Source organism: Cupressus sempervirens, chromosome 9 (genome assembly GCF_028749045.1).
Source record: "Cupressus sempervirens isolate cs-2001-9-10 chromosome 9, ASM2874904v1, whole genome shotgun sequence".
Lineage (NCBI taxonomy): Eukaryota > Viridiplantae > Streptophyta > Pinopsida > Cupressales > Cupressaceae > Cupressus > Cupressus sempervirens.
In genome coordinates this window covers 581256980-581275974 of record NC_143126.1, presented here as the reverse complement: position 1 = coordinate 581275974, position 18995 = coordinate 581256980, and the positions used below count along the sequence as shown (strand labels likewise).

The following is an 18995-nucleotide window of genomic DNA, read 5'->3' as shown; positions in this document are numbered from 1 at the left end:
ACACAATTGAGGATATCACCACATCACCTTTGGTGTGAGACTGATAGGTGGAAGATACCTATCAGTCAAGGGTAAGAAGAAGGATTTTTCACTATAAGTGGAAGAGTTATCTAGGAAGTATGAGGGAGTAGTAAAGGAAGAAATACCTCTCTACCCCCAATCAGAGATGTTAGTCACCGCATTGACTTCATCTTTGGAGCCACTCTACCAAATAAGTTTGTGAATAAAAAATGACCCCATCATAGAATGATGAATTACAAAATAGTTCCAAGAGTTGTTGGAGAAGGGACTCATCAAGAAGAGTCTTAGTCTTTGTGTTGTCCCTCCTATTCTTGCACCTGACAAGGGAGATAAATGGAGAATTTGCATAGATGCAAGGGCCTTCAAACAAATCACAATTATGTGTGGATTCCCTATACCTAGAATAGAAGACTTAATAGATTATATGGAAGGGGCTTGTTATTTTTAAAAAATAGATCTCAAAAGTGAGTGCCATCAAACAAAGATTAGGGAGGGAGATGAGTGGAAAACAACCTTCAAAACTAACGAAGGGTTGTATGAGTGGATGGTAATGCCCTTTTGGCTGAGTACTGTCCCTAGCATATTCATGAGGTTAACGATTGAAGTTCTGAAGCCTTTTATGGTAATGCCTTTGTCTTCCATTCTATGTCCATTAGTTCTGACATTTGTTCGTCTGTCTTCTCCTATCGACAAAGTTATGAGGATTTTTCTATTATCAAAACCTATTGTTGTTGGACACTCAGTCACTATTTGTTCTACAGAAATCAACTTGTAATGTGGTTTAACCATTTCTACCTTTGGTTGGAATTTATCCTCATTAGTGGCTTATGCATTAATGATCCTCTCATTTCCATCTTTTCCATATAGTTTCTATCTGCTTCCATGCAGAAAAATTTGTATCAATCTGTTCTACTCTGTTCACTTAAAGTAGTGAAACTTAAAAGAAAGAAAGATTAAACAGAGTATGCTGAAAAGACTTTGTGACGATTGCATCTATTTTAGATGCATGATTAATTTATAAGTAGTTGTGTGTAGATATCTAGAGGATGTGGAAAGGCGTGATAGAAAGTGGATTGTTTTACAATTTAGGGGAATACTGCAGGTGATATTATGTTGATGAATTCTATTGAGCCACCATCATCTAATTTCAAGAAGGTTACAATTGATGGATATTTGTGGGATTGTGTTAAGCTAGATCTCCCTGCATAAATCTGGTAATGCAAGAGAAGACCAGATTGTGTTACATGTTTCATGTGAATTTTGAAATGAGAAGCAGAGTTGATTGGAAATGAAAACAACATTGTTAATTTGAATGAGCGGTGGCGAAGCCTTTAGCATAGACATGTATCCCAAACACAGGAAGAAATAAATAAAATACATTTTTAAAAGCAAAGAGTTTGATGGTGTGATTTGTCGAGCTTGGTAACGTGGGCTTGTGACCTAAGTGGGGATGCATAAGGTGGAGGAACAAGAGAGTTAAACAGCTGGTGAGGAGGGAAAATGCATGGCATATAATGTGGCCCACCTTGATCCAAGTTGAGAGTTGTTTTGGGGCCATCCTTCGAAGGAAGGATGCCATGTGTCGCAGTGTAAGGCAAAGGGGAACGCGTGAGGCTGGTTTCACAGAGCAATGAACACGTCTCGCTCCCTATAGTGGAAGGATTAGGCACCGCTTGTCCCTCTAACCACTGATCCTCCCAGCCTTCGCATCCTTAGACCTCCACCTTTTGCTTGCCACTAATCCCTATTTTCTATTTCGTGGGGACTATTTTCCCTATAAGATAGAAATTACAAATGTCACAAATTTTTTGATTTCCTCAATGAAGAAATATTTACAAGATATAGACTCCCTAAGGAAATAGTCACTTACCAATGAGAACATTTGACTTCTACACTCATGACAAATTTGGCCAATAAGTATAATATCAGGTGTATAAAGTCTCCACCTTACCACCTACATGTTAATGACCAAGAAGGAATAAACATAGGGAAATATAGTCTCTTCTTGATGGGGACACAACCCAAGAACAAAATGGAATGAACAGAAAGGGAAAATTATATTAACTGAGAAAATAAGCTAGTACAAATAGTAGAGAGAAAATAAACTTCAAAACATTCCCTGAGGGCTTACAATAGCATAAAATCTGGAGATAATTTCTCCTTTTAGGACCTCCTCTCAAACTCCACTCTGAACTGCCTTTTACAATGCCAAAAATCTCCTTAAATAGACCCCGGAGGGTTAAGGACTAGGAGTACATTCTAGAAAGTGCTATTAGGCATCCACCAACCAAATAGAAGGTTCCAAAAGTAGCGTTAGAAGTCGGTGCAAATCTAGAAGAATCTAGAAACAGTAACCGAACTTTCGGGAGGCATAACTTTTGAATCGTAGCTTTGATTGACAAACCATTTACATTTTTGAAAAGCTCTCAAAGTGCTCTATAGCCCTATGAACCATATTTTCTTGTCCCCCATTTTTTGGCCCTTTTAGAGGTCATTTAATGCCCCTAACCTAACTTTGAAGCATTCTTAGGATGTCTCCAAAACTCAAAAAAATGCAATAACTTTCAAACCATGGGGCCTTTTGACCTGATTCTTTTTTTGGAATGCTCTAAATCACAATTACATTCATCTGGCCAATTCATACCTTCTAGGTCACCAAAATGATGGCCAAATTGCATGCTCCTATTTTTTTGAGATTTTCAAACACACTGATAGTAGAACTGTGAGAGTTGGAACCTTTATTTGACCCAAATGGGTATCCAAAAATGTAAAGACATGAAACAGAAACTAAGTCTAAGTACATTTTTTTTGGGTGACACAGGATTGCCCTTATACCTCTGGATGCTCCTACATCACTTCTAACTAAGGAAATTACAATCCAAAAATGATATAGGGCTAATAGGTCTTAGTAATCCACTAGGGCATATAAAACAACATGAAATACAACAATTGGTTTTACATCATCTAAACTAGTGTATTCTAAAAAAACAATTATGCCAATTGAACTTGAACTCAAGACACTCATAACATTTCTCATCTAAGATAAATGTCTAACCATACCATGGACGGAAATAATCTTATAACTCAATGCTTTAGATAAATTTAGGAAATTTTCACTATACAAAATATAAATAATTCAAAGTCAAAGAAAATAATGGCACAACAAATATATAAATGACAAGAAGTTCTTTTTGGGTGAATGGGCTCTTCGATTTGACTCTAGTTATCAAAACACTCTAAGAAAGTTCTAAATATGCTAGTTAGGTTCATATAAAATCAACAAGGTTTATGATAATGGACTTTTTAAACTCACAACCATTGATCATGTGAGATAAAAGTTTCTTGTTAATGGGCACCATTTGACATTGCATCACAAACCTAAAATGAAGGTGGAGTTTTTGCAACAATTCGGAGAATACAAGTCAGTCATGACTTTTATACTTGAAGAAATTGAACTTGCTATGCTATCTTCTTCCACATAATCAACCCTTCTTCAATTACTCATAATAGATATTTTTTCCTTTAGTAGATATACTTTTCTTTGTAATATAGCAATCCTAACCTTTCATGTTATCTGATCAACATCACCTTTTTAAGTCACTTACAGCTACTGCATGAAGGGTTTGGTAGTTAAATTCATAATTGTGAGGGTGATAAGGATGTATATTAATTCAATACTAGGGATAGGACATAAAATGTATTAATTTTACTTCAGTTCAATTTATTTTGTATTACCACACAAACTTGTTCTATGTTGCATTATTAAAAATAGTGGGACCTATTGTCTACTTTGAGTTAGGAGGGGGGGGGGAGTCAATGTGTTATGCTTAGTCATGCCTAGTTATTTATGGGCGTGACATCAATTTTTAGAATGGGTAATTATTATTTGAAATTGTTGCATCTCTCATTTATCAAGGTATGTGGCGATGTGACATTTTTAATTACAAAAAAAATTCTCAAAGTACTTATGTCTCATCACCTCCTCATAAATCATTCCTATGCCAAATTTATAAAGAGAGGCAATTATAGAGTAAAAATAGAAACTAAGGCTTAATAGATATACATTGATTGAGTAAGAGATTGTCAAAATTTCAGCCAATATTGTATCAATTCGGAGCTAAGCTTTAGAACCTTGTAGCTGGGTATATGATTTTTTATAAGGGTTTCCATAACTATTGGATTCTGACAAGCAATTTTCTCCATTTTTCATCATGGATGGAGCTCTCACTTTCCATGAGATGACTATGCTTAATGTACTCTTACAAGATCAAAGGTATTGTTAGATGTTTGAGGATTGTGGTTGGTAAATTATTTATTGAAGCTTAGTAACTATGATGACAAGATTGCCATAACATTTCTAAGGTCTCTTAAAAATGATGTTGCAAATGTAAAGGATTTGATAGTGGAACTTTCAGAGACAATTGTGCCAGAGGTAACTAGGTTACCTATAGAAGGAGATATGTATCGTGACACCATATATGCCATACTAGATGGAGCTTAGTTTACCCTACACCTAGAACCTCTTTTTGTAGTAGACATGAAATAGGGTATGAAGAGAATAACATTGCTGAAGGATTATATTTAGATAAAAATATTGTAGATTAAATATCTCACATGCAAAAGGCGACAATCTTATCTACACTTTGTTCACTTCAAGATGTTGAGCCACATTCAACATAATAATATGCCAATAAATGTCCCAAATGTGTTATACAACTTTCTCCTCCACATTTCCACAAAAGTGCAAAAATATATGCCAAATTCTATTTCACACCACTTTTTAATTAAGCTTATTGTAGAGAGGAGATTAAAGGAGGTTTTGATGCAGAACACAATTATTCACATATTTTTCTTATGCGTTAAGGACTAGATCTTCAACTTGACTATGAGATACAACTTCTAACATCAAATATATCCCCTTAATCCACTAAATTTATTCATTACCTTCTTGGAGCAAGACTAAATCCATTTAATTAATCATCGAATCCCCACACCCACTCAATGGTTCTATCAAGAACTATTAATGGTCAGAATATAAAGATACCCTCTGACCACCATGCTCAACATACTAGATTTTAACAAACTCTAACATATTCTTTCATTCCTAACATTCTACTCTCATAATTTTCCAACACAAACTAATTAGATCTTAACCATCCTTTAACTACACTTTGTAGACTGTGTTGTCACCATTTTGCAAGAGGATATGAAGGTACCTTGCAAAATAGTGTAACTTAGGATCTTTGCATATTCCAAGATCCTTCTCACATACTCCTCTCTATCTTCAACACTCACACACTATCTAACCTCTCTAAATTGACAAAGTCCTTCCAATCCTTAAACTCTATCTTTGTCAACTCCTAAACATACTCACATACCACTCAGTGGCAAAACCCACATATAAAACTCTTAAATAGTGATAGATTTTAATACATATTTTCCCCCATCATCCTACCCATTTTTGGGTTTATTTCCATGTAAAACAATACAAAACTACATGTTATACAATCATTCTTTATCCTAACTAATGGTTTGTGATAGTTACAATCAAACATGATACAATCATTGTTTACCCTAACTAAAGGTTTGTGATAGTTACAATTAAAATATAATATCTCTAAAAATACCCAAAATTCCACAACAACCAACATATTGTTAAGTCAATTCCCTAACATTCCTTGTAAATGGATCTTTGAAAGTGTAACTTCTACCTTGTAAAAAATTGTTGCCTATGGTACCAAATAACTATCGAAGCATAAAATATATAGGAAACTTTGATACTTTTATTTCAATTAGAACACATTAAACCAACTCTAGTGCTCATCCATGGGTTTCTCCATCATCTATAGACTTATATCAACCTATGAATTGACAAACAACCTTTAAACTAATGGTAACTTCCCTTGAACTGACGTAACCACTATTTACATCACTATTTCACAAGGTTGCATTTTGGTAGAGAAATAGAAAAAATATGTCAACTTACAAGTTGCTCACGCATCCTTTATTCTAATGTTTCCCTTTTACATTTTAATGGTCATTCCAAGACCTTCCAATCCTAATTCATCACTAAAATCCAATAACCCTTACATGTAGCCCTTATAAAAATTTTGATTACATCAATTTAAAAATACTCCAAATTAGCCCCAAATGACTAGACATGAAATGGACTTATATGCCCTATTTGACCATTACCCTTGATGAATCCCCTTATGAATCATAGTTCTCCCATAGTTTTTTTATGAGCCCCCAGGTCCTCTTGTATTAGGTTTCCACAATAAGATGGGTTGAGATTGTAGCAATAAAAATATTTGACCTAGAGGATGTACGACCTAAAGTGATTAGACTGCATCGTAGGGTTAGTATCCTAGAAGGGATGATCAAAATTAGAGAGGACACTTCACTCCCTCAAGCCTAATCTAAGGTGAACCTTCAGAAGATATTATTGCATCCAAATAAACATTAGAGCTTCAAGCATCCAAAACATCATATGAGAATATTAAAAGTGTTCTCCAAAAACCTCATGAATAAGTGACACCCAAATTTTTGTAAGGACACAATCAAGTAGTAGAAATAAAAAGGGTAAGGGTAAGGAAATGTAGCTAGATCAACAAGCTATGAAGGTTACCCCTTCTCCTAGGAAGAGGAAGGTTACCACATCCTCTACCAAAACCCCTTCAAATAAAGATAACAAAAAAAGTACCCATAGGGCCACAAAGGAGGCTCCTACTAGAAGAAGTCATATATTAAAAATAAAACCTCCAAAGACAAATCTTGTATAGGAAACTACTTATATTGTGATAAAATGCTCTGAATTCACTAACATGGAGGAGGGGTTGAAAGTACGTAGGGAGGATAAATTACATGTTTAGTAGGGGGAAGATATTCTAATGGAATATAGTGCCCCAGGAGAGGGTACTCTTCTTAAGGATGAAGATGTTCCTTTGGAGCAAGATATTTTAGAGAATGTTTTCACAAGATGCTCCAAAAGGTGAGAATGTTCCCATGGAACATAAAAACATTATACAAGAAGATTTTTTTGTTATTGAAGAAACACATAATTAGACTTAGAATTTGGATGGCCTTGATTATTTGGTGACTATTACACAATAATTGATAGAAGATAACACATAAAAAATATTATAGTGTGGACATGGGGATAATTGTATAACGGACAATTTATTTATCCCTCTATAGAAGATCAAGGACTAGACACCACACCTAACCTATCCACCATATTTAATGTAGGAATAAGCCTGCATAAAGAATGTTAATCCAGTGATCTCTATAGGAATTAGAGAGAGAGAAATTTTAGAGAATTATGGATAACCAATAAATTGAGATATAACAAAAGGATGAGGAGATTCATATGCTTAAAGATAAATAACTTAGGGCCAAAACTATAGGTACTTGGTATGATCATCATAGAGGATAGATGAAAGAAAGAAATAAGGTTTTCAGAAGAAAATTATATCCTCAAAGTTTTGGAGAGTTTGGCATGGACGATGCAAAAGTGGTAAATACTTTATTAGCTGATCATTTTTGTTTAACTTGAACCATGTGACCCAAGACACAAGATAAATAAGAAGAAACAAAGAGAATTATACACTCTTTAGTTTTGGGCAACCTTATGTATACTATGGTCAATACTCTTTCAAACATTTCCCACGTAGTGGGAGTAGTAATTATATTTACAAGTAACATGGGTAAACCGCATTTGAGTGCAGTTAAATGGATTTTGATGTATCTCAAAGGAGCTTCTAATTTTGTGTAGTATTTTGGTGGAAAGGATGCATAAAATGTTTTAGTAATTCTAATATGGATGAAAACTTAGACAATAGAGAATATACTACTGGTTATGCATTTACTTTTGTGAGAGCAACGATTAATTGGGCCTTAAGGTTGCAATAGGAAAGGTCTCTTTCTTTATTAGAAGCTGAAAATGTTTCTCTTTCTGATTTGGTGATTTAGATTTTCTTCAATGTGTGTCATGGTTTCACTTTATTTTGTGATAATAATAGTACTATTCACTTGGAAAAAGAATGCTTCCTTTCATAATCATACTAAACATATTGAAGTATTTTTCCATTTCAATTAAAGCATTCTTGAGGAATCGACTTATCTTCAAGTTAATAATATACACCCCAAAGATCACCTAGCTTGGTGTTAAAACTACATTTATTCATGGTGACTTAGATATTGAGGTTTGCATGATATAGCCCAAGGGTTTTTTCCAAACATGGATAAGAGCATTTCTATTGTAGATTAAAGAGAATCTTATATGTGCTCAAACAAGCCCCAAGGTCATGATACCTCAAGTTATAAATATTTATGATTGAGAATCATTTTGTTTGTTGTGAACCTAATCCATGTGTTTACTAAAAAGGGTTCAAAAATGGTACATTTTTCCTTCTCTTGCTTTATGTTGATGATGTATGCTAGTTACCAGCTCTAACATGAAGTCAATTTGTGAATTAAAATAATGGTTAACAAAATGGCTTACAATGAAGGACTTAGGGGCATTAAGTGAGGTACTTTGTATGACCATTATTGGGGATAGATGAAAAAAAGAAATAAGGTCATCACAAGAACATTACATTCTCAAATTTTTGGAGTGTTTTGGAATGGAAAATGCCAAAGTGGTAATACTCTATCAGCTAATCATTTTCATTTAACTTGAACCATGTGACCCAAGACACAAGATGAACAAGAAAAAGCCTTATGTATGTTATGTTCAGTTCACTTTCGGACACTGCCCATCTAATGGGAGTAGTCAGTAGATTTAAGAGTACTCTGGCTAAATTACATTTGAGTGAGGTAAAATGGATTTTGAGATATCTCAAAGGAACTTCTAATTTTGCATTGCATTTTGATGGGAAGGATGCTTAAAATTTTTTATTGATTCTAAAATGGCTAGAGATTTAGACAATAGAGGACCCACTACGGGATATACATTTACTTTTGCCAGATCAATGATCAGTACTTAGGGGAGAAATATAGGTACTTTATATGACCATTATTTGAGATAGATGAAAGAAGGAAATAAGGTTATCACAAGAACATTAAATTTTCAAAGTATATACGGTTTAATAAGTATTATCTCATAGGAAAGAACCTAAAACACAACGATAAATTGTGAACCTCTGATCTAGGAAGTCTTTGGTTCAAGTCCTAATCAAACTTAAGACAAGCTAATAATAATTAATGTTGGCTTCAACCTCTTACTAATAAAAAAAAAAATGTATTGTCTCATAATACATCGTTTATTTTTATATGATATATTACATTTCAATTTTGATAATGTGCATTATAATACGTTATATATATATATATATATATATATATATATATATATATATATATATATATATATATATATAATTATAATACTATTTAAAATTGCAATTTCCATTCTAAAATTTCAATCATTATTTCTATGTATTCTTAATTCTCTATAAGATGCATAAATTAGTGTTGGTAAGATTGTCATTAGATGGTATCAATGGAAATTGAATTTTACTCATGTTATTAATCTATTCTAAAATTTCTATCATTATTTTCGATTTTTATTTTCCTGTATTTTTAATTCTCTATGAGATGCATAAAAATTAGTGTTGTTAAGATTGATATCAAATGGTATAAATGACAATTGAATGTTAGTGTTGTTAATCCATTCTAAACTTCTAATCATTATTCTCCATTTTTATTTCTCTTATCAGATGGTATCAATGGCAATTTAATGTTAGTGAACTATTAATCCATTTTAACTTTCAATCATTATTCTCCATTTTTATTTCTCTGTATTCTTAATTCTCTACAAGATGCATAAATTAGTGTTGGTAAGATTGTTATTAGATGGTATCAATGGCAATTGAATGTTAGTCATGTTATTAATCCATTCTAAACTTCCTATCATTATTTTGTATTTTGATTTCTCTGTATTTTTTATTCTCCATAGGAAGCATAAATTAGTGTTGGTAAGATTGTTATCAGATGGTATCAATGGCAATTGAATGTTAGTGTTATTAATCCATTCTAAACTTCCTATCAGTATTCTCTATTTTTTTTTTTTTGTATTCTTAATTCACTATAAGATGCATAAATCAATGTTGGTAAGATTGTTTTGATTAAGTAAAAATAGGTTTTAAAGGACCCGAAACCTTATACAAAAAATAGAAATCTAAAAGGATAAGCAAAAAGCTAACAATAGAGTATAAAAAAAAAGATCAACAAAAGACAAGCCTCCAAGAAGAGAAAATAGTAGGCCAACCAAAAACCAAGCTATAAAGGAAAACCAAAAGACAACAAAGGACTAGCACGCGACCAACTAAATAGTCTTTGTTAGGTCAACAGCCTAGTCTGCCAAAATGTGCATATTCTCTACAATGGCCTTCACCTCTTCCATCTTGTTCACTTGCTCATTCTTCATAGAGTGAGCTCGAGTGCATTTACTAGAACCCTATTTCTCTGCCACCGAAGGGGAATCTTGTTCTTTGTCATGCTCAAAATTTTTTAGAAGGTTTCCCACCTTATCAACCATAGCCTTTAGAGATTTGCTATTATTGTCTACCATTTTCTTGATCATCTTTTCAATATTGTTCTGTTTGGCTTCCAGTCTAATAACCTTCCTATGATTATCACTATTAGCCTCCTCTAGCACCCTATTTTTAACTTTGAGCTATGAAATCTTGTGCATAAGGTTTTTAACCTTTTCAACATTTCCAATTACCTTCGAGAGCTAGTCAATATGTTGTCCTAAGGTATGCTCTCCTCTGGCCAATTTGCTAACCTGCTCCACTTCCTTACCAATAAATAGCATTTGTTGTTTCAGGATGCCAATCTCCTTTAGAATGGTCCTTGGATTTTCTAAAAAACCTTTGAAAGAACCAATCACACCCTATGTTTAACATCAAAATCTGGATTTTGCTTCTGATCCCCCTCATCCTCTTTCTTTGGCTCCACATTCTTCATAGCATTCTGACTCTTCTCCCCTTGAAGCCTCAAAGATTTTTGTGTCCTCTCCATTTTGTGAGTGAGAGGTTCATCATCAGTGTTAGATTGCGGTGACTGATCAAGAAAGTATTGTACATACTTCATAAATTATTTGGGGCCCTAAAAAAAATTTGCGCCCTATTTTATCGAGATTGTGGGGTGACATGTAATTATTAATTATAACCCTAAAGTGGTAAAAATACTTGTATAAAAGAGCTTAGGGTTAGGGATTGTTTCATAATTGTGATGCAAAATTGATTCTTGCAATGGTATTGATTTGTAAGGGATTACATATTGTAATCAGGTTATAATCACTAGATCATAATAATATTGGACTTGCTGTTTGGTGGACATAGCCTAGGGATTGAGGGAACCATGTTAAATCTTTGTGTCTTGTGTTCTTTTTTGTGTGATCTATTATATTTTTGTTATTGGTTATATTTGCATTTAATTATTATTTTTGTCAGTGGTTTAATCCTAACAAGTGGTACTAGATCGAGGCTATCTTTTAGGTTTCCTCTATAGGAAGTCTCATAGTTTAGTGGGAGTCTCATGGTCAAGTGGGAGTGATGGAAGATGAGGGTAAGCTGAGGGTTGACAGGTTTAATGGGTAGAACATCGAATTATGGAAGATGCAAATGGAATATTATTTGTATCAGAAGGATTTATGGAAGGCAAAGCCAAAAATCATGGATCTATGTCAAATGATGAATGGGATCTTTTAGACAAAAAGGCACTTGGAAGAATTTGATTATTCCTGGCACCATTGGTGGCATTTAATATTACAAAAGTGAAGACAATAGAAGAGTTGATGAAAACCCTAGTGACACTATGTGAAAAGTCTTCTACTTCAAACAAGCTATTTCTCATGAATCATTTATTTAACATGAAAATGGTAGAAGGTGGATCTATTGTAAATCATTTAAATGAGTTTAATACTATTACTAGTCAGTTATCCTCTGTGGGTATCAATTTTGAGGAGGAATTTAGGGCTCTCTTGATTTTGTGTTCTTTGCCTGAAAGCTGGAATGGCTTGGTAAGGGTTGTGAGTAATTATGTTCCTAGATCTAGTACCCTAAAATATGATGATGTGATCAGTGTTATTTTGAGTGAGAAAACTTGTAGGAAATCCTCAAGTGGATCTACATCAAGAAGTCCTTTGAATGCATAAAGCAGGGGCAAAACGACTGAGAGAGGAAGTAATTCTGAAAATCATGGGAAATCAAGAGGAAAGTCAAAGGGGAGGAGGTCTCAATCAAGAGGACTGAATGACTACATGTACTGTGGGAAACTAGGGCACAAAAAGAAAGATTGTTGGAATTGAAAGAAAAATGAAAGAGATAAACCAGATGGAGACAAAGAGGCAAATGTGGTAAGTAACAAATCTGAAGAGGATGCTTTGCTTCTATCTTTAGAAAGTGTTGATGATTCATGGGTTTTAGATTCTAGTGCTTCATTTCATGCTACACCTCATAGAGGTTGTTTCATTGATTATGTCCAAGGGGATTTTGGACTTGTTTATTTGGGAGATAATGAATCCTGCCAAATTGTTGGAAAGGGAAAAGTTAAGATTAAGTTGCAGAATGAGAATCATTGGCTACAACATGAGGTAAGACATGTTCCAAGGCTGAGTAGGAATTTAAATTCAGTAGAGCAACTTGGTGATGAGGGTTGTGTAGTTGCTTTTAAGGATAAAAATTTGAAGGTTTCAAAAGATTCCTTTGTAGTAGCAAAAGGTTTGAAAGTAGGCACCTTATATGTTTGTACAGGTCATATTTTTCCTTCTACTTTAATTGTTTCAGAGAAAAATAAATGTTCAGGAATAATTGTTGTAGTTGAGCAGGGAGAACAAATAGTTGCTGTAGATTCTGATATAGCACTGTGGCACAATAAACTTGAGTAAATGGGTGAGAAAGGTATGAAAGTACTTCATTCAAAGAAAGTTTTACCAGGTCTAAAATGTGTTAATATGGATTTTTGTGAAAATTGTGTGTATGGAAAATGAAAGAGAGTAAGTTTTGTAAAGAATGGGAAGGAAAAAAAAAGGAGAAATTAGAGTTTGTGCATAGAAATGTATGGGGACAAGCTCAAGTATCTTCCCTTGGTGGCTCTCATTATTATGTTACATTTATTGATGACACAACTAGAAAAGTATGGGTTTGTTTCCTTAGATAGAAATCTAATGTATTTCAAACTTTTAAGAAATGGAAATGCTTGGTTGAAAATGAGACTAGTAAGGAATTAAAATGTCTCGGATCTAATAATGGTGGTGAGTATTGCAATTGTGAATTTGAAGATTATTGCTCCACTAATGGTATTTGTAGACAGAAAATTGTTCCAAGGACTCCAGAGGAAAATGGAGTGGCTAAATGCATGAACAAGACTATAATGGAGTGCACAAGGAGGATGATGTTGCATTTTTGGTTACCCTTACACATGTGGGTGGATGTTGTCAATAATATTGTATATTTGATTAATAGAGGTCCCTCTACTCCTTTGGGTTGTGGTATTCCATAGGAAGTATGGACTGGTAAGAAGGTGAGTTATTCTTTTCTCAAGACCTTCAGTTGTGAAGCTTTTGCTCATATAGATTCTAAAAATAGAATCAAGTTGGAAGCTAAGTCAAAGAAATGTGTATTTTTTGGATATGGCATTAATGAATTTGGCTATAGGCTCTAGGATTTTCAAAATCATAAAATTTTAAGAGGCAGGGATGTCATATTTAATGAGAAAGTGTTGTACAAAGATCTACTGTAGCAACATGAGAAGAAAGAAGATGAATATGTAGTGTTGGATGATACTCCAAAAGCTGATGTTCCAGCCATTCCTCATGATGTGCAACAACCACAACAACAAATACCACACACACTGGTGAATGTTAGACAATCCACAAGGAAAATTAGACCTCAAGAAAAATTCTCTCCCTCTTTGTATTCAATTTTACTTGATAATGTTAGTGTACCTGAATGTTATGATGAAGCTATGCAGGTGGATACAAAGATTCAGTGGGAGTCTATAATGAAAGATGAAATGGACTCTTTGCTGAAGAATAAGACATGGGATTTATACAAGTTACCTGGTCATTTGAAGCTAACTAAGGAGATGTGTCCCAAGACATAAGGAGAGGAGGATAAGATGTCCAAGGTACCCTGTGCTTCAGCTGTAGGAAGTTTGATGTATGCTATGGTATGTACTAAGCTAGATATTGCACATTCAGTGGGAATTGTTAGTAGGTATATGAGTCATCCAGGAATTGAGCATTGGAATGCAGTCAAATGGATTCTTAGATATTTGAGAGGAACATCCAATAAGTGTTTACAATTTCGGGGCTCTACTACTGATTTACAAGGATATATTGACTCAAATTTGGGAGGGGATATTGATACTAGGCAGAGTACTATAGGTTATGTCTTTACTATTGGTGGGGTTGTTGGTGGGGCAGCTGTGAGCTGGGTTTCTAGGTTACTAAAGGTTAATGGTTTATCCACTACAAAGGTAGAGTACATACAGTTGTGGTACCATTTCATTTGGTCAATTTTGGAGGATAGATAGTTAAAGCTAGAGAAGATACATATAAATGACAATCCAACAGATATATTGACAAAGGTAGTAACAATGGAGAAGCTGAACTCCTCTTTAGCTTCAATTGGTCTTCTAGACTAAACATGAATAAGAAAACAATAGACTCCAGGGTGGTTTGATCTAGTGGGAGCCTCATGGAGTAGTGGCATAGCTACAAGATTAGTCTCCAAGTGGGAGATTGTTGTTTAGTGTGGAGCCTAATCAGTCCCAAAGTGGGAGATTGTTAGATTATGGTGACTAATTAGGAAAGTAATGTACATCATAAATTCTTTTGGGCTATCACCCTGAAAAAATAAATTTGGGCCCTATTTTATCGAGATTTTGGGCCAACATGTAATTATTAATTATAACCCTAAAGTGGTAAAAATACTTGTATAAAAGAGCTTAGGGTTAGGGATTGTTTCATTGTTCTGATGCAAAATTGGTTCTTGCTGTGGTATTGAGCTGTAAGGGATTACAGATTGTAATCTAGTTATAATCACTGAATTGTAATAATATCAGACTTGCTATTTGGTGAACGTAGCCTAGGGATTGGGTGAACCACTTTAAATCTTGGTGTCTTGTGTTCTTTTTTTTGTGATCTATTATTTTTCTATTATTGGTTATATTTGCATATAATTGTTATTTCTGTTTGTGGTTTAATCCTAACAATCAGATGGGGTAGCAGCCCTACCATCATTGTGACCCTTGAAATCCTCCTTTTCTTCTAGTAATCTCTCACCATTTCCTCCACAAAATCACTTTTTCACTTAGAGTCACTCCCTTCAACAATCTTCTTCTTCTTCTAAGAGCTACACCCATAACCTCTTTTCAGACTCTCGTTACCCCCTTCTGTATCATCTTGAGTATCTGAGTCATAACATTTCTCTGAGAGATTGCCCTTCATGTCATAATCCACTACCTTCAAGCTGCCCCTAGGTTTCATAGCATTTTTTAATTTTAACACATTCATAACAAGAACCATTAGGCCCTCATGACACACATGTTCTCCATTCGGATCATTTTGAATTTCTTGGATGGAGAGGCTCAGAGATTGCCTCAAATAAAAGGGGAAATTGATCTTCACATCATGCCTAAAGTGATTAGCTAACATAAAATGATACCCATATAGCTTTGTAAACCTACTATCCAAAGTAAGGTACTCCATAATGACAAACATCACAAATCTCCAAGGTCGAGAAACAGAGGCCGTGTTGAAATAAGAATTACCTATTTTCACCAGTCAGCTTCTCTCATAATATAACTCCACAAATTTGTCAATGGCCCTATCCGATAGCTTCCTACCCTAAAAAAATTGATGCCACCCATATCCAACCTCGTAGCCTCTGCTATCACCTCTTCGGTCACTTGCATATGCTAATTTCCAACCATGATAGAGCTGTCCCTCCAAGTTTTAATGAATTTTTGAGTAATGGTAGGATTATTACCTTTGAACCTTTCCATATAACCTGTGAAATTCCCATGCCTTAAAATGTCCCAGACTTCTATTTTCTTCATCCACTCCTTACAACCTGTAGGTTCCACTGTCCTCCATTTTCCTCCCATATTTCCCATTCAATGTCACTGGATTTCTCTCTCTGAAACACCCAATACACATTGCTACAAAAAACAATGCCACTTCAAAGGAAAAAATGGTAACAACAACCTAGAATTAGTGTGTAATAAAGCTTAGCTTTCTAAAAATCATAACCCAACACACCCCAAGAGTAATCAACACATAATTACAAATCTCTGACATCATCATTATTAAAACATTTTTTCTTACACCTCAATTTATCATAATCAATAAATTGGCAATCATCAATAGGTAAAGGCTCATTATTATCCAAAATATCTTTATGCTCACTCTAGCAAGCCACGATAGCTGCCCAATCAGCAACACAGTTAGCTTCCTTGAAATTGTGGGTGGTAATACATATATCAAAAGAATTGATAATATGAATAGCTTGAGAAATAATATTACTAATAGTTCATCAAGGCTAAGTAGTTTTATTAAGAAAATTTATGATGTTGAGAGAGTCTCCTTACATTGAAACCTTCATCAAATTCAAACTCTTTCCATAAATAAGACCATGAAGAGTAGCACATGCTTCAATCACATGATTAGTTTGACTGCCAATAGCCATGCAACCCACTTTATCACCATAAGAATTCCTAGTAACAACTCCACACCCAACAATGCCCAGATTCCCTTTAGAGGCCCCTTCAAAGTTTATTGTGAACCAATTTTCCAGAGGGCTATCCCATCTAGAACTATCCTTGGATTGGGTTCTTGTTTATCTTTACACAAGCTCCTTAGGTTCCATTTATGGAACACCCAGTTTTCCCAATCATTATGAGGTTGTTGTCCTGAACCATTAGTTTTAAGATTCTCTATTATAAGGGCCTTAATTTTTACAAAAAACTTGATCTGAACTAGATTCCACTACTCTAAAGACCCTATCATTGCACTCCTTCAGAATACCCCAAAAAAGATAAGGAAGAATGAAATCCCACAATTTTAATATCAAAGCATTCTTGGAAGGAGGTTTCCAACTAGTAAAGATTAGTTGAATAGCAGCAGGGAAAACCTAATCTAAATTCAATAAGTTACAAACCTTATACCAAAGCTTTTTGGTAAAGGGGCAATGCAAAGTGACATGGTTGACTAATTCACAATCTTCTCTTGCAGAGAACACACCTATTGATAATAACAAAGCCTCTTTTCACTAAATTATCAAGACTCAATATCTTATTATGCAAACGAATTCAAAAGAAGATTTTAATTTTAGGTGTCAAGCCTTTCACCCAAGCCTTAGGCCAGTAAGGTTCTTCATATAATTCAAAATAATTAGCATAAGGTAATGATATAGAAAACATTCCACTAGGATTTCACTTCCAAATTAGATCATCCTCCTTTTGACTTAAAAAGACAACATTCAGAGACCTATTAAGATCAATCAAGTTATCATTCACCCTTTTAAGGTCCAACCACATATCATTTTTCCAATAATCCAGCACCAAAGTTCCAATAAGATTCTTACATTGCTCCATATAAGTGTTCCACCTTGGGTCATCACAAAGTGGGTGCTCCAATATCCAATTATCTTCCCAAAAGAGAACTGTTCTTCCATTACCCACCTTCCATCTAACCCCTTTCCTTATAATGTTTTAAATTTTTTTAGCATTTTTCTAGATCATGGACCCCCCTTGTTCCAAATCACTATTAAGGAAATGATTAAAATCATAGTTATCCCTATTTTATTTATCAACCCAAATGTTCTTCCATTCCCCTTCCTCTTTATGGCATTTCCATAATAATTTTACCAATAAAAGTTCATTCATTGTAGTAATTCTTCTCAAACCAAGCCCACCCTTATAAAGGGGCATATAAACATTTCCCAAGCAATGAGTGGTAATCTTCTTTTAATCTTCGTTCCAATCCATAAGAAGATCTTCTAAATTTTCTCAATAGTAACAAAAAACTTTCTTAGAATTTTTAAAAACACTCAAAGCATAAAGCAGAACACTTTGCAGGATGGACTTCAACACAATTACCTTTCCAACCTAGCTAAGGAGGGAACCTTTCCAACTAGCAAGTTTCTATTGAATTTTATCAATCAACGAATTCCAAAAGCTATTAGGAGGGTTTAAACCTAGAGGTAACCCCAAATAGGATCTAGTAATAGAGCCAATCTCATAGCCAATAATATTTTTTATTTTATTTTTCCTAGCCTCACTCACATTAAAGAAGAACATAAAACTTTTTCTCCAATTAATAATTTGGCCAGAAGCATTCCCATAGTCAACCAAAGCTTTTTTAATATTCCTAGCATTCTAATCGAGGCCTCCCCCATAACAATAGAGTGATCAACAAATTGTTGACAAGAGAATATCAAAGTAGAAGAGGAAGGATTAAGGCCCACAAAGTCCCCCTTCATCACCATATTGCCCACAAATCTCCCCAAACATTTAGCCAAAAGAATGAAAAGAATAGGAGAGATCAAGTCTCATTTTCTAAGACCCCTAGAAGCCATAAAGAAGGAGGTAGGAGATCCATTAACAAGCATCAAGAAGTAAGCCAACAAAACCAACATGAAGATCAAATCCTAAAATCTCTTATTAAACCCAAATGCTTCAAGACGTTGGAGAAGGAAGTTCCAGTCCACTCTGTTATAAGCTTTAGAAAGGTCAAGCTTAAGAAGAAACCCTTCTTTCTTGGACACTGAAAGGGAGTGAATAGTTTCATGAATAGTAATAATGGAATCCAAAATCTGTCTACACAGAACAAACCTGTTTTGCTGTCTTGAAATGACAACTAGAAGAGGAGGTAGAATTCTAAGGGTCAACACTTTGGATATAATCTTATAAAAAGAATTACACTGGCTGATGGGCTTAAACTGATCCAAGCTATCTACTCC

The 18995-nt window shown here is 34.4% G+C and overlaps 1 non-coding gene across 1 annotated transcript; it reads left to right on the top strand.

The window, feature by feature from the left end:
• The first annotated feature begins 1433 nt into the window (after positions 1–1433).
• On the top strand, positions 1434–1749 carry LOC149540002 (signal recognition particle RNA). Its single transcript, XR_016356637.1, has one exon.
• The last annotated feature ends 17246 nt before the right edge of the window (positions 1750–18995 follow it).